Source organism: Balearica regulorum, chromosome 7 (assembly GCF_011004875.1).
Source record: "Balearica regulorum gibbericeps isolate bBalReg1 chromosome 7, bBalReg1.pri, whole genome shotgun sequence".
NCBI classification, from domain to species: Eukaryota; Metazoa; Chordata; class Aves; order Gruiformes; family Gruidae; genus Balearica; species Balearica regulorum.
Window position 1 is genome coordinate 10,779,184 of NC_046190.1, and position 17,585 is coordinate 10,796,768.

At 40.5% G+C, this 17,585-nt stretch overlaps 1 protein-coding gene across 2 annotated transcripts in view; it reads left to right on the forward strand.

Annotated features, from left to right (window-relative positions):
* GPAM (glycerol-3-phosphate acyltransferase, mitochondrial) overlaps nt 1-17,585 on the forward strand; it is an 82,963-nt gene that overhangs the window by 23,139 nt on the left and 42,239 nt on the right. Inside the window, exons 1-2 of one of the 2 annotated variants that reach the window (XM_075757916.1) lie at nt 9,834-10,285; nt 16,793-16,866. The gene's annotated coding sequence lies outside the window, so the exon portion shown is untranslated. Of the gene's footprint in view, nt 1-9,833; nt 10,286-16,792; nt 16,867-17,585 lie in introns of those variants that run through there. The other variant, XM_075757919.1, reaches the window with a different exon arrangement.

The following is a 17,585-nucleotide window of genomic DNA, read 5'->3' on the forward strand; positions in this document are numbered from 1 at the left end:
GTCCTGTTGGAAATGCAGCACTGTGTTGGTATAGTCAAACTTGTCCTGGATTCTAAGTCTACAGTGAGCTGTGCTGTGTAGACTCATTTCCTGGAGTCATAAATGCCTTATGGATTTCAGCATTGTTTTGCCTTTTATAGAATAAATACCTTTCAATAGTTAGTCACTCTTGGCACGTGGTTGGTCACTTACTTCAGCACATGATTGAGTCATCATCCCTGGAGGTATTTAAAAGATGTGTAGATGTGGCACTTAGGGACATGGTTTAGTGGTGGACTTGGCAGTGTTAGGTTTACAGTTGGACTCAATCTTAAAGGTATTTAGGTCTTTTCCAACCTAAATGATTCTATGATTCTATTCTATGATGTTTCAGCCTTGTGAGCAGATGATAGAACCATGCAGGTGACCCATAGATACGCTGCACCCTAAGTCCTCAGGTGGCTGACATTCTTCAATAACCACACAAAACAAATCAGAAGGAGGGGAATTAGAGGAAATTGTGTTTGTGGAACAAGGCGTCACATAAAAATCAGAGATGGAGGTTCGGGCCACCAGAAGAGACAGTATTCTGCTCCACACTTCCTCATACATCACCTGTCTGTCTGTATAACTACGCAACACTGAATCACAATTTTTCAGCAATCACCTGCAGTGATACGCTTGGCAAGACAGTGCTGCTGTTGGAACATGCACTCCCTGGGGTGTGGGTGAGCACAGACGCTCAGCTGAAGAAGCATTCCCTCAACATTTCTGCTGTCCAAGGCATTTATACAGACATTTACAACAGCAAATCTCACCGAGCACAGAATTGTGGATGAAGTAAATAGTCATATTTCATGTTCATTTGAGTGCCTCAACCTGTTGCTGTTTAGCTTTGCCAGCATATTCAGAGTATTATTCTTTGGAAGTTTCTCCAGCAAAGTTCTGCCTGGAGTTCGCTACTGTTGGAACAAAACATCGATTTCCAGCTGAGTTTTTTTGAAGCCTTTGCGTGGGTAAGTATTTTTGTTTGGCATATTCCTTTACAGGCTGTCTTGGACCTAGCTAGTTATCCAGGATAAAGATTTGGGGCTTGATTTAATAAAGGCATGAGACACGTAAAACAGGTCATGTGAGACCAGAACTGATGACTTACACTGGTCACATGAGACCACAGCCGACCTTGGGCTGCAACCTTGTGGAGATGCCTATACTTGCCAGGCACTTGATTCATTTGCCTAAAGGAGGCATGTATTGCATTAACAGGTGCTGTACATTGGCCAAGATATCTGCAGCTATGACACAGGACCTTTAGGACATTCATGCTTTTGAAGTGGGATCTGGAGGCCAGGCAGGATACTCAAGGACATCTTAAATGGCACTGGCTGTCAGTGTGCGAGCATCTGAATTGAGACCAACCAGGCACACTGCTCTGGTTTCCTTGACATTCATTTTTTGTTTGCCTTGGAAGCCTAAGCACCCCTGCACGCTCTGCGGCACATGTGCCTGAACCCACTCCAGTCGGCAGGGTGCTCTCGAATTGTTCATTGAGTGCCCAAGGCTAGCTTTGAGGTAGAAGTTAGAGCACTTCTGGGGAAAGATAGCTTTGAACTCTACAGGCAAGGAGAATTGCATCAGCTCTCCTATAGTCCTGGGCAAGGGCTCTGACCACCAGGCCCGTCTCCTCCAGCTGTCCTTTGAAGAGACCGTGGCTGTGGCTGCTGGGCTCAGCTGTCATCAGTGCTGCTGTCCCACTTAGTATGTACCATAGCAGAACTGCAGGCATTTTCTGTGGAGAATACATGGATTAAGTTTTGTAGTGGAATGATGTTGCTGGGGAATAGCAGGCTAGAATCACCTGGATGTGGCCTAAATGGCTTCTGAGGTGCCTAAGTGCTTTTTTGGATCTCAACCATGCCGTCCTGTATAACACCTTGTAAGCTTTTTAGTTCTTGTTATCTCAACAACAGGTCTTGATCTCTTGGCAGCATGGGGCAGCGGATGGGGAGGGAGATTTTGAGAGGCAGGTGAGAAAGAAGGTAGAATGGACTCTTTGTGTCATTCATTAGTTTAATCTGGCTGGCAGCTAGCTCTGACACAGTAACCGTTGCTCTTTTTGCTCCAGTAATGCTCTTTTTTTCTGGATGTTATCCCGCTACTGCTGGGAAGGTTGCAGCAATATGATGTTTCTCAGCTTGGGTTGGGGTATGTCACTACAACTTTGAGAGAGTCTGTAGCAGCTGTCTGGCCTTCTGCCCAATTCCTGGCCGTGATGTGTTGGCCATGAATAATGCTGCTCGCCCAGCCTACGTGCTTTTCTACAGAAGAGCTGACAAAAAAAGGACTGCAGTGCAGTGAGGCATGAAAAATATATTAAAGGCAAATTTCTCCTCTAATGTCCCTCGATGGCAGTTCCATTGACCGCTGAGGAACTGACCCTAAATGTAAGCTGCTCATTTTAAAAATAAGTAGGTTAAGTAGGAAAAAACAAAGCAAAGCAAACTGCAGAAGTAAACTGATAAATTTCAGAAGCAGGAGGAATGAAGAATTATAATAAAGGACTTGATTCCCACCTAGCTTGAAAATGCCTCTATCCATTCACATTCCCAAACCTAGAAACCTTTCTCAGATTTGCATTCTGTATTGCCCTGGGAGCCCAGAGTACTGCTGCTCCCTCCGTAACACCCCTACCCTTAAGTGAGCTGCAGAGCCTGTCTTCAGCATCCTGATTACCTGGTAGTCTGAGCCAGCTGAATTATAAACCTGCTTTGTGGGATCTGGATAGGGTTGCACACATGAAGGATTGGTAAAAATTGGGTTCTAGAAATGCTCACCATAATTCCTATCCTCTGAAGAGATAAGATCCAGTCATTTTCCCTATGAAATAATCTTTCAGTATCTGTAGCTCTCAAATCAAACGCAAACTTCTGCACTTCTGTCAATAGTAGCTGCTGATTAGAATCACAATTCTGGTTTCCTGAGCTACATAATCCTGCTAGTTCATTCTTAGACCTACTTTTCTTAGCACACTGTATCCATTATACTAATGTTGTCCCCATTTTCAAAAGTTTGTGATTTTTCAGCAGGCTGATAGCATCATGCTTGGAGACAGTCTCTCTTGCTGTGAAAGGGATCTGTTTGTTAGAAAGACTTACGTGGCTTTGAGAGCTACATGTATCAAACTTAACTGTATTAATTAGCTTGTGCTGTGCTTGTAAAGTGATCATAATAATACTTATCACAATCTTAGTACCATTATCTCTGTTTTGCAGATAATGGAACTGAGCCACAGAAAGGCAAAGCCCAGTGTAGGGCTCTTGAGCTGGCCATACTGCTCTTATTGCCTCTGTGTCATTGAAACAGTAGCAGCTTGGATGAGGAGCTATCTAAGCAAACTTTGGATGGGTCTGTCCAGTGAATTAGAAAAGTTTTCTGGGAAGCTGCAGGACAAGTGCCTAAACTGTCGGGCCATGTCTTCTGGAACAGAGGACTCCCATTTATCTCAGAGACTATTTTACCACCTAAAGTACTAAACTCCCCCCGCTTGTCAGTTTACCATTTGCACAAGGTCTTATGCCTTATTAATGATGACTTGATGACTCACAAATCATCACCAGTTGAGTGTCTCAGTGGATTTTTCTTTTCTGATGCCATAAACCAAGTTTTTCTTCCCACTTTGTCAAGACATAGCCTTTCAGGGCATTCAGCCTCCAAAAATGTCACTTTCTGAGACTTCCCATTAGATAACAGACCAAATTTCCAACCAAGTAAAGGATATAGTTTTCTTCAAATTGCACCAACATACTAATGATGATATGCATTGAGATGGTTCTTTCCATTCACCATGCTTTATAGTAGTAGAGAGATGTTACAGGCTCCATGTAGTGGGATGAAGCAGAGCAATCATGTCGAGAGGCTTCAAGCACTCAGGTATTCATATACTTGTTGTTTTATGACTCAACCAATCACAAATAAAAACCAGATCTTCCTTTTTTTAATTGGCTATTTGAAGATAGGGTTTCTTGGAGAATCACTGAAACACCAAATGCAAAAGGTGGCTGTGTTACTGCCCATATACAGCTGCTTCTGATAGCCATGTTTGAGAAAGTTGACATCTTTGCTTTTTCTTCTGCTGGCCGGTAGCTGGTGTTGCATTGATTCACTCAAAATCAATTTTACCATCTTGTATGATGATCGTAAGTATTATTTGCTAGCTTTTAGAATTACTGTTTCTGTATTCTAGCGTGGCTCATAGCAATGTAATTGGATGAAGTATGCACTCTCCAGAAAGCGATCATTTCAGTCTAAGCTTGCTGAACAGAGCATTGTGGTCATCTGTATAATGTCTGCAATTGTAATACACCAGAGGCATTCATATAATATTTCCTACAAGCTATTCCAGAAAGTATGACACTGCTGTTTTCTTCTATGACAATCCCCCTCAGGAGTAAAACAATCTGATTACCTTCCAAGGGATTCAGAGAGTTGCTCTCCTCAGAAACCCACTATACCTCCAAGTACTCAATTCCCTAGGACAGACTGTGCTGAAGACTCTAGATTGATTATGTTGTTAATGACGCAGGAGGCTCTGCTGCTGTTTGTTTATTCTGGGATTAGCTAAAATTAGAAGTTGACCCTATGTTCCTGAATTAATTTAAAGGGAAAAATACAAGTTAGTGATTCTGATGACTTTTCTGAAATACAGTCTCTAAAGCTAAAGCTCAGGAGGTATCTTCCTTGAGCTGTGAGGCAGTTCTTAAATCATTTTGAAATGAAAGGTATCTGGGCGAATTAATATATATAACCAATAACCCCTGAGCTATTTCCAAGGTATCTCCTTAACATGCTATGTTGGACATCTATAGATATTTAAGATTTTGAAGATGTCAAAGCCTTGTCTTAAATGCTTGAAAACAGCTGGATAAATTCAGTAAGTGTTAACTGGACAGACCTTGGTCTATTGACTGTTTGTACCAAAAGCACATAAAGTTGAAGAGTTATTCTTTGCATCTCTGGATGGTCTTGATATCTAAAAAATGAGCAAAAAGATCAGCGAATACTGAATCTTTGACAGCAATAGGTGGTGAAGATATATTAATGATGTTTCAGAAAGTGTGAAAAGTTTAAAGTGCTGAACTGGAAACACTGGAAAAGGGTCTGTTTTCACAGGCTTTTCCTTAATTTTAGTTTTGGTTTTCTCAGTGGGCCCCAGAACAAAGTATAACCAAACCAATGGTCACTTCTGAAAATGTAAGCTGATTTTAGAGTATTCTGATAGACCTTGCTGGAAACCCTTTGGGAAAAAAAGAAAAAAGTAGTTGAAATGCCCACATCCTACATCTTATTCTCTCTCTCTCAGTCTGTGTATTATTTTGGCTCATGTGAAGTCAATGAATATGAATGTATATAAGATCTGGCAAAAATAATATTTTCTAGGTTTGCAATACCTTTCATTCCAGGGTGTCAGAGATCTTTATAAAGATTTGACTCGAGACACCAACTGGCCAGGAGATGGTGTTAGTGGTGTACTATAAACAGACAACATGTGACACAGAAAAGCAAAGTGACTCATTCACTCCTATGAAATCTGGTGAAGACATCTCACCCTCCTCTGAGTGCTGCCCCATCTCTTGGACTTTTCATTGGCCTGTTCTGATTATTTGGATTATCTATAATAATTATTATTCAGTATTGCTGTTTCAATATGGCAAGCAAGCAACAATATGAAGGCAAAAGTAATTTCCTTGAATCTTTGAGGATACATGCATTAACTAATAGTGTAGATAATTTCTAGTAGTTTAGATAGTTAGCTAGTTTAGTGTAGATAATTTTAGTAGTTTAAAATAGACTAGATCAAAGCCCACATCGCTCAGGAATAGATGTGAGTGAAAGAAGTTGAGCCACATGCTCCCTTCCTCCTTCAACTCCTATCAGGAGCAAACTCAGCTGATATCCCCAGTTGCAGAGTGACCTCAAGCCCTTCAGTTTCCTTTTCTATCAGCATTATTAATTCTTATGCCAGCTGATTTCTTCACTTTCTAATCTTCATTTTCCTCCTGTAGTTCCAACCCTTACTGTCTCTCGAATATGCCACTAAACCCACATCATCTGCAGTTGTTACTATTTAATGCCACCTTCTGGGACTGTGGGCTGGCTTCTCATCTTCACACCTCCTTTAGTGTTTCCTCTCCCACCACCCTTCTGTTCAGTTACCACTTTCATTGAGCTCAGCAAACACGGATGATTGTACGGTCTCCTTCACTTCATGACTTTGCACGTGCTACTTAAATACGCTTGTGCGTGAAGTTTCATTTGTAAATCTTTCCTTCCAACACCCCCTCACTTTGTGCAGGGTTTTGGTGGTGGTTTCCTGTTTGGTGCTCCTCTCACCAGGAGCGTGCCATCAGCCAGGGAAGGCTCTGCGGGCAGGGAGGCAGTAGCTGGCATTGGGCAGTCAGTGGCGGTCGGCTAACACAGTTCCTTGGCACCAGGCTGTTGCTATGATCCCAGGTTATTCATGCATAGGTTTGTACTTCATCAGCTATTTTAATCATTACCGTCCAAAGAGAAGGAAATAAAGGCTCTTGGCCTGCCTGTGTGACTGCGCAGTCATAGCCAGCCTGGACCCTTTAGTCTCAGTCTAACTATGCTCTCTTGAAGTGAAGAGGCCAAGTATAGCCTGAGTTTTGCTGCTCAGAGGCCCCAGAAGCTCAAAGGAAAAAGAAGGAAACTGTACCTTGAAATTTCATTGCTCTGCCTGCTTCAGGGAGGTTTCCATGGCTCGGTGTGCAAGGGGACCTGCCCCAGCCTTCCCAAATGCATGGACTGTCCTTGCCTCTCACTTTGCACAGATCACACAAGCGGGGCAGCTCCTCTTGTCCTCTTATCTTTTATTTGTCCGTCCATGGCAAAGTTGGGGGCATCCTGACTAGTGGACAATATAGTTCTTATGCAGGGACATGCCCTGATATTTTATCTAAATACTGTATATAGCTGTGTTATCGACAATAGTTATTATCTTTTAGATTTAACATACTGGACAAAGTGTCCTAGATGGCCTGGGAAAAGAGCCATTGGGATTAAAGGCCACTGAGATCAATCATGCTGATGATTTATTTATGTGGTTGACTATTGTGATGGTAACAGCTTTTTCTGGTAACACATTTTTCTGCTTGGCCAGTGTGCTCTAATTTTGAATTTTTTTATTTTTTTTTAATTACATAGCTATTCTATTCAAAACTTCCTGTTTATGGTCAAATATCTTAATTCTAGGGGGACCTGGCACCCAAATACCTTCAAAAAATTGATAGAAGTGATTTAGATGGCTAATTCATATTTTCAAAAGAAGTTATTTAGGAGTCTAAATCTAGTGATTCTCAGGATTGCAAAACTGATGGTCCCTCGCCATTATTATTCAGCACTGGAAGCTTCTCCATCTATATTTGCCAAAGAAATCTACTGCACTTTGTTTCACGCAGAACAGCTTTTTTTAAAAATAACTCCTACCTTTCACAAAGTACCTTTTGCCATGAAGCTACTTTGCCTGCAGTGAGAGTTCTTTACGGTGAGGCTGTTGAGCCCACCACATGTTCTTCAGATTGGTCTTCATCCTGCAGGTACAGGGAGCTCCCGTCATGTCTGAAAGGCAATCTAGATTCGTTGCCCTGAGAATAGCGGCAGAGAGGGCCATTCAGAAAAGCAGTGTTCACTCAGAAGATGGTCTGTTGCCCTGAAGTTATTTAAAAATAAGAACTGGTAAGGAGATAATGCTCTGTTCTGTAGGGAGAGTGTATCCATAGGATATATCAACAGTTGCATAGAGTTCATTATTTCAACTTTTCATCCAAATTCTGCAGGGGACTACTGTGGAAATATTGCAGTGTTCTTCAGGATGGAAATTCTGAATTTTGATCAGTTGTAATTACAAAGCTGCAAGCACCTCTTGTTTGGGAAAGGTTTCTGTCCCCTAGAATTCTCTGAATCAAAAGTCTTTTCTCCCAGGAATTATATAGACTGAATTTTTTACTTATGAAGGGTAGAGGGAAATGTCTACTTATTCAGTATGCTTCTTTTTAAAGACTGGTCTTTAAGAAATTGAAAAGGCATGAGTTTTTGAGGGAAATTGTGTTTGAACACAAAGGAAAGTTAACACAGAATTGGAAATTTGTGCATGAGAATGTGAGAAAGCAGGAAATAGGCAACTGTGGTTTGGGGACATACATATGGAATCCCAAGGAAAACAGCAATAGAATTCAGGAAATATTTAATCAGCGGTTTGACCATACCTGCAGCTCAAGCTTGGTAAATAAGTGACTACTCAAGGTAAGGATGCTAGAACAGGAACATTTTTAACAGGCTACTGGCTGTTATTTTAAATGGGCCTTGTAGCCTCATGCCTCTCTTGGATACAATGTTAAGAAATTCCCTGGGTGTCATGGCATCATGTTTTGTTCAAATATTTTATTATTTTTACCAGGCTGTCTTTGAGCTGAGAAATCTGGTGATTACAATTTAATTTAATTGCTACAGGTAGATTACGCTTCAGGAGATTACTATCCTCGCTCTAGCTGGGATTTCTGTTGTTGTAGTGATGATGTTTTTCAAATATTGTTTTGGAAAAAAAATCTAGGTTTATCATTAGTATATAATTATGATAATGAATTATGATGGCTTCAGTTTGCTTCCTGTAATGCCAGTGGAAGATCCGTGTGCATATCCAAAATAAGATAAGAGTCTTTAGGTGGCATTTACGGTAATTATATTAATTAGAGAAGTATTGGGGTAGTATTATGCTTTGTAGCCCTTGGACTAACTATTTTAATAGTCCATGTGCAAGGACAATACTTGCCCTTGTTTTGGTGAGTAAGGACTATCACAGCTGCCTGGGAGAAGGATGGCTTTAGCTGGAATATGAGTGTGCCTGTGGCTCTGCAGCACTGGAAACCATGTCCCGTCATCCAAAAAGACCAGTTTCAGGGCATGGCAGCATTTATTTTCTTGTGCAGACATGCTGAATGTGAAACATATTTCTGAGAAACTGGAAGAAATTCAGTAAATAAAAAACATTTTGCATAAGCTGGTCACGTGCATTAAACTATGTAAGTGCCTGAGTAAGACTGTGCTTGCTTATGCTTTGCAATCACAACTTTTCTCATTTTGCTTTCTACATTTTGTTTATCTTTCAGTTCACATACTTATTGAACTTAATACTATTAACTGCACCCATTTAGACAGAAATTAAAGTGAGGAGTGCTCTCGGTTTTCTATTATATTGATAAGTTCTTTTTGTCACCATTATGCAGTGTATGGGTACATATCTACATACAAAATACATTATAATTTTGTAAGATGGAATGAATCCAATTTTTGTTCATTTCCCTCCCACTGATGGTGTTGAAAGAGACTGCAGGATTGGCGTCCACATTACAGTTGGCTGAATGGCCCTGGTGGCACTTCAATCACAGTTAAAACAGATTCTGTTGTACGAAAGACAAGGAAAGAAAACTACAGAGCCTGGTTTAGAGAAGGATTTAAGAGTGATACATGTACATATGAAGAATTAGGGTGTCAAAGCAAGCTGGATAATTCTGGATTGGTCCGGTAAGCTCCGAGGCAGAACTGAACTCAAGTTGCAAGCAGATTCTGATAGCTCAAGAAATTTCATATTTGAAATGGTACAAAAGGAGTATGGTTTCCTTTAATCATTGTGGAAGGCTCTGAGAGGCAGAGGTGAAGGAGAAAGAGGCAGGCTGATCACTCCAGGTACTAATTAGGGCCAAGGTCTGTTGAGGAAGTTAATGAGTTTCTAGATAGCCAACTAGCAGCTGGTAGGGAGCGGAAGACTAGTCAGCCTCGGCATCCTGCTTTTATTTCTGCCCTAAAGTGAGATACACCTTTGGGCAATAGATCTAGTCAATGTTTTGTGGTCAAAAGTCTTCTACTAGGAAATACCTGCTTCTGATGTGAAAACCTTTTTCTTACACAATGCAAAGGAAAATTTAAACATATTTTTAGTCTCTTGAGATGGTGATGATTTACATGAGTATGCCCTGAGTATTGCTGCAGTGCTCAGGATAGGACATTTTGACTCATTTTGACTGTTCTGGTCTCTCTGACCCTGCCTTTGGCTATGCTTCTGAAAGTGTCTAGCATGACTGCTCTTGTTTGCGCTTCTCCCCCATCTTTGTATGCCAGATAGCTTTTGCCATCTTCCTGACCTTGCCGGGTAAACATTGCGCTAACACAGCTTTTGCATAGCATTCATTTGTTTTTTAAAAACATCAAAAGGCAAAAGAAATGCAAGCAGGTAAGTGAATGAGAAAAAAGAAATAAGATGGGAGGTCAAATTAGCACAAAGCACCGGGGGGGGATATGCTCTTAGCACAGAGCAGAAAATTACTGTGAAGAGGCGTGGGTTCTTCTTCAGTGTGTGTATGAGGCTGTGTCGATATGTTATCCTGAATCTGGACAGAGGTGCATGGCTGCCGGCGTGCTTGTGTTCAGCCGTGGGTGTAAATACACCCATTTGCGACGCACCCACCTGTGGATATGTGAATCAACAGCACAGCGACAGTGAGGATTTGCTCACCCGGGTTCCCAGCAGTAGAAGGGTCTGGTCTTTCTGAACCACTTGCATGGTGGACCTGAGTTCATCAATTTTGTTCCCCACATGACTCTATGCTACTTGGTTCTAATAGGTATTTAATAATATGCATGGGCTAAGTAAAATATTTTATCTGCTATAAGATTCCCTTTCATTTTCACCGCCTTACCACCTGATAGATCTGCATCAGGAAAGACCAGTGCATTTCTTTCCAGTTTGAAATGTTTGTCATTCCTGTGGTGGCTCATTTCTGAGTCACATCTTTTCTAATCACTATAAAAGTAACATCGATATAGCAACAAGCAATTAAAAAAACCCCAGAATCTATTTCGCCCACACTATCAATTGAGTGTGATTCTAGGGCCGTAATTATCTATGCAGTGTTTGGAAGTGTGTTCTGTCCATCACCTGCCTCCCCTGTGCTGAATTTCTACTCCCTTTGTCGTTCTTCCTGACCCAAACAGGAGTAAAAAGCAAGACTCAAAACTGAGACATTTCTTGTTTGAATGTCAAAGAGGCCAGGACTTCTCCTGTGATGTGGTGGCATGTCTTCTGCTGTTCTTGTTGAAACAACCCATGGTGGTGGCTTAAGTTTTATGATCTTAACATTGAAGGCATTGATTGTTTCCAAAACAAATTGCCTGCCACCTTCTGTTTGGAAAATACTAATTCTCTCCCACCTGTAAAATGGGTAGCTGTTAATTCACTATGCTCTGCTTTTACTTGATAGCCATTGTTTTGTCATAGATGTAATGGCCTAAAGATACTGCTTTACTTATGTTCATCATTCTCTTGTAACTGCTTTGGTTATTAATCTTTGGCTCAGGACCTCGGTTAGTAGACAATACACCTCATGGGCAACAGGATATAGCTGACTGTATGGGCATAATTTCATAAACTTCAATATTGTTCCCTTTAGATAGGCCTATGAAAGGGAATTGCCAATGAGTCATGTGGTATTTGCAGATTATTACTATCCAGAACCTGGTGCAAAGGAAACTGATTTATTCTCTGTTATTACTGTGGTATTCATTGCATTGTTCAACAATTCCAAACATAAATACATTGAGTAGTCCATGGATAGGAATAAATCCTGTTATGTTCGAGTACATATATGCTACATGCTAGTCCTGGCACAGGGACTCAAAGTCTAGTGTAGTTTCTTCGGATTTTTCATATTCTGTTACTAGTTCTTTGATGCAATTTTTTTTCATTTGGCTGCTTCATTTTTGAGGGCAACTTTGAAGAAATGACTTGAACAGAACATTTTGGACTATGTTCTAAAACTTAACATGTGAACGGGGGGGGCGGGTCTCTGGTGTATTTTTGAGCTCTGGGTGTCTTTGACAGTGGCATAAACTTTTGGGAGGATGTAATTTCAACTTGACTTTCCCACAAGGATTCAGCAGTTGAGGTATGTTTATTTTTGTGTCAGTTATGTTTTGTTAGGTGTAGAAGACAGAATCACTCTGTATTGTTATGTAGAACATAATCCTGTTTCTTGCAGCTCCTTGTGCTCAGACTGGAGGCACTCTTGGAACTTTGGTGTAGTACAAAGCCCCTTTCAGGTGTGTGTGTCCAGTTCAGAAGGGATTTCTGCAGTGCCTTGGACCTCTCCTAAGGCTCACTCGGTGATTTGCGCAACGGTTTCTGTAAAACAACTTTCTGATCCAATTTGAGACTACTTACAATCAAATCCCACTAGTGGTTTCATCAATTCTCAGGCAGTGCTGGTAGAGTCAGTCATTTAGAAGCAGATTCTGCCATCCATTTTACAGAAAATTAGCCAGCAACGCATGCAGTCTGGCACTGATTGAGATCTTTGGCTTCATGTTAACTTAAGGACAGTGTGAAAGACATCATTCCGTGCAACCCTTTTTTCTACAATCTCTAGAGGCTTTTCTCATTTCCACCGTCACCCTCTGGGCTGTATTTAAGCAGTGCCATGGGGACAGAGAACAGTCCCTGGGCACAAACCAGCTGTGTGATCACAGACACGGAGTATCACCCTCTGCCTTTGGCTGCCCTTCAGCCTCTGCCTTGTATTTTTAGCTTCCAGTCTCCTTAGTGGAAGAATTGTCTCTTCATACTATATTTGTAGCACATCTAGCACAGTGAGTGGATTAGCAGTTCTGCCCACTCCTCCTCTGGTCTGTAGTTAAAAGTAAATATTAAAAAACGATTCCTTAATTGCAGTTAAGGAAGAATTATATTTCTTAACACGTACATGACAAGGCATCCTTGTTTAAGGGAATTTGTTTGAACTGGCATCCCAGCTTGGATGTCTTTGTCACACAACAGGTGCTTCAAATCACTAATCTCTTGCAGTCCGAGCTGGTATTTATTGCTGTTCAATGTCAGATCCTTTTGCATGGTGTAGCAGAGCATACCACGCAACCTGCAAATTGTGCTGGCAAGCATATTTAATCATACATCAGCAGGTTACCTATAATTAGCTCCATCACAGCGAGATCCTTGGAGATCTTCAGTGGGAGGATAATGTATACTCCAAGGACTGAAGCAACCCTGCAGGGAAGATGGGAGCCCAGCTGCAAAGTAGTGCTGGAATAGATTTGAGCTGGTTCAAACCTTTGATGATCAATCTGAATTATGTTTATGGTTTCATATTTCAAAATCCAGGCTTTGACTTCCTTGAGCTGTTCCAGTGGGTCATTACAAATATCTCAGGGCTTCATGTCAGTCCTGTGCATCTATATAAACTCTTCATTTATTTGCTTTGTACTGTAATGTCAAGGCTTGGCAACTCGGATGGAGTTTACCCTGCCCATCACTAGAAGTCAGTAGTTCGACTATATTTGGTCTAGTCACCTTAAACTAATTTCGTGTTCAGTGCAGAGAAGCAGGGTCCTTCAGAGCCTGTTATGAGCATCTGAATGTTGGAGGCATCTGCTTTGGGATCAGGTGAACTGTGCCCTAGAAATGAATGTTTCTTTCCAGAGTAAGATACAAATATAGGTATCTATGCTTAGCTGGATGAAACTCACTGAGTACATTTGCCCTTCAGTCCAGTTCAGCTTTTCCTGAGCCTCTCAGTAATCTCTCAGTATTAGCAGGACTAAGCAGGACTTAGGATGATTTTTCTATGTGGTAGGAAGCACACAGAAAGCAGAGAGAAAAGCAAGGTGTGGCAAATAATTTATACAACTTTTTTGGACCTGTGAGTCCACTCCAGTTTTGTGTTACTAATGCTTTTTCAAAAAACCCTCCAAATTAGCATCCCTCTGAGTGTACCAGAGCAATACCTGCTACCTTGTAGACCTTGCAGGTCTAGCATGTGGCCAGGGACACAGAATCACAGCTTCCCTTGGGCTAGAGCTGGGGTTCCAATGCTGTGGACATGATATATGCAATATTGTCCAAGATGGTTAACTCCTCTAGATTAAGAACCCACAATGGTTTTCTGTGTTGCTATTTCAGACTTTCCTACCTGATTAGCACCAAATCTGTTTTCACACATCTGAATATCTACTATATATTATCATATCAGCAACTGGATTTTCCTGGTTAATGGTATCTAATAATCTAATTTCTTGTAGGGATATATTTAAAAAGACTGAAAACTGAATCTTCTGATTTGGAGTGAGCTGTGTCTACGCCCTCCCCCCATAACTGACACAGCTGCATCAGGATCACTTTTGTGACTTGAAAATCAAAATAAAATATGTATAAAAATTAGAAGCAAAGAGACATATCTATCTGAGGATGAGAATAAAGGTGAAGAGTACAGGACTAAAGTCAGGAGGGCTAAATTGAAACATTTGGGAAGGTATATAAAAAGCAAGAAGAAAAGATTCTGTAATGAAAATGTGAAGGAAAGACAAAGGCAAGTTAGAAGTTTACTACCTAACATGGAAACAAATAGCAGATGATATGAAAATTAAATTATTCAGGGTTTTCAGTCTGAAAATTAGTTGTATCCAGAAGCTTAGCAAAATTAATTCTAACTATGTGGTAGAAGCTTAACTCAGAAAACAGAAAAAAACAGTTTAAAGAATATTTTAAAGCACATACATTGAGAGAAACAGTATCTGAAAAAACTGCCGTAAGATATTTGAGGAAGTAGCAAAATCAGTCACTGAATTGTTAGCTCTCTGTGGTAGTTGTGGAAATGAAACGACACAACACACTTCAGCCTTCTCAGCATCATTCATCAGTAGATTTCCATCTCCACTGAACAGTGAGCCTACTTTTCCTTTGCAGATTTCTTTCTTACTGCCTTTTATGGTCCTTGCATCTTGAATTTTATTCTTTCCAATATGTATATCCAGGGGTTGCAATGGAAATTTTGAATGCCTGTTATGAACATTTAGGCATGCTGGTGTAAAAATGTGAGAACTCTTCATAGTCTTCAATCTGCCCTATATCCTCTCCGTGGAAAGTACTGGTTTGAAGTATGGCACAGCAGCAGCTGCCAGCTCATCCCAGTTGCTGTGGAGAGGTATCTACTGTGGTACATTACTGTTATGCTTACCTTGAATGCTTGCAGATTTTTGTTACTCCCACTGCTGTATAGTTAAAATGTATGTATCTTTGTAAGCCTGCCATTAAGAGAACTGAAACCATACATGCATAATGAGTTGGAAGTGAACTTCCAGTCTTGTACCATGGCTCTTGTGAGTAATACATATGTCACAGGCCTCTTCATCATCACTGAGATTCCTCTCCTGAGAGGGGGCTGTTCAGCTGAAAAAATCTTCGAGGGTCAGGACTTGAATTTATATCTGTATTATCTACTAATGCTTTTCTGCCTGCATGGCTAAACTTACTGGAAATATCATCCTGTGTATGTGCAATGCTGTCTCTGTAAAAAGAACACAGAAACGTTAGTCTGTGTTCACAGATTTGTCCAAAGATTTCTGAGAGAGAAAACTGAAGTGCTTGTCTATTCAGAAATATTGCTGCAGAGACCTGGAGAGATGCTTTTCGGTGCATGAACTTCTATCTCAGACAAAATCTCTCCAGATGCACTATGCCAGGGCTGATGTTGCAGAACATACAACCTAGCCAAGGATCCCAGCACAGGGAGGAGAATGAAGGCCGGAAGCATTCAAATAACATCTCTGCTGAAACACGATGACATCATTGATAACACACTATTAAACTGTGAGCTCATCCTCCATCTCCATAAGGCAGTGTTGCAGTATTTCTGAGCTAACATCTTCATTTATCAGCAAGTGATTGGGTCAAAATTACTCATATTTTTGGATGAAATGAGAGCTGAACAACAACAAAAATTCCCATAAAGTCTAACTTTATGTAACACTTGCCATCCATTCTTTCATGCAAAAATATCCTACCAGCTCTAGTGCAAGGCATTATTAAAACACGTTAAGAACACTTTCGAATTGGTTGGCTCTTACATCTGACTACACCATATTAAGGTTAATCTCAAAGCTCACATCGGTTACACCTGAAATATTCACAATGATATTTCAGCATGAAGATATGGAAGGTGGAAACCATAACTTCCCAATGTCATTTGAATGGGTGCATTGTGTGAAACTCTTTAGCATTGTTGCCACAAATTCCAGTCCAAACCCTCTGATTTTACTAAGCTCAAACTGTCACCACTAAAAGTAGAAATTTATTAAATACATGCTGAGAACATCCTTCATTATATTGCTGCAATGGTGCTGCTGTAGGAGGTGTCTTTGGCATCTGGAATTTCATGACATTTTCTTCTTGTATGCTTTTCCTTTGGTATCTTCATTGGTCACAGGTTTTCTGTCATGAGGATTTTGTCTGGGTAACTACAACATTTCCTTGTGACTTTAAAACCAAGAATAAAAAGTAGAAGTTGGTTTAGAAAATAAAATGGTTTAAAAAAAGCATTTTCATAATGAAATCTGAAGCAAATTACTGCTGACTAGGCTTATTGAGCATGAACACATTGGCATCAGTAAAATGATGGGAGATACAGTAATGTATCATGTTAGAAGGATGGTAGTAGATAAAAAATATTTAGATTAAACTGGAATACTAGGTGTTTTAAGGGAAAAGATGTCAACATATTGAACACATTACTTTTCATCGCCAAGTCTTGTCCAAACCCATTATTAATTTTGAGCAATCCAGCCTTGCTTATTTCTTTTGGCTACCAAGGCCTGTGAAGCCATAAAAGTGCATGGATGATGACGTGGGTGTGTGTTATCCAAGTGTCAGTGGATCATGTATTTCTCTTTCTTGCAGGACTTAGCATTCAGCAACCTTAAGAGATTCTCCAAATAATAGTTACATATCTTTCCCAACATCCTACCAGGTTGGTAAGTATTTTGCCATTTTACAGATAACAATAATTACAAACATGTTAATATTTTCTGACTGTATGCTATCATATGGGAATCATAAAGGATTGTATAACGGGCATTATTCCTCCATTTGTGCCAAAGCAGGGTATAGAGTTTCTGGACTAAGGGGCATACAGTATGTTACTCAGCCAGCCAGCAATGGGTGTATCTACAGGAGAAGCTATCAGGTTATGATTAAACTGATTGACTAAAATAGAAATTTAGAAATCTTGTCATGAAATATATTTATCTTCACAGCCATAGCCAAAGAGCATTTGATGGGCACCAAAAGAAGCTGCTATAAGTCAATCACCAGTTCATTTCAACCATTGATTCATGTCCAATGAAACCTCCAAGATGGGGCTTCTTGACTATTTTAGTATAAATGCTTGAGAAACACTTGGATACTTTAGGAATGGGGTTATGGTGTTGATTTATATAGAAATGGTTGATAAACACCTACTGATCAAGAGCTTGTGAAGCGTGCGTAATGATCTGTTCTGCTTCAAACTTCTGACCTGGGATAACCCATTTTATCTGTCCACCCTATTTGAGTGTTGTAAGAATAGCCGCATGTTCCCACGTCTTCTGGCATCATAGTAATGGGAGCCGTGTAAATGCCTTAGCAAGACAGATAAAATAGCAGGGGACAGAGATCATCCCTGGCACATCTCCTGGTACCTCCCCTCCAAATA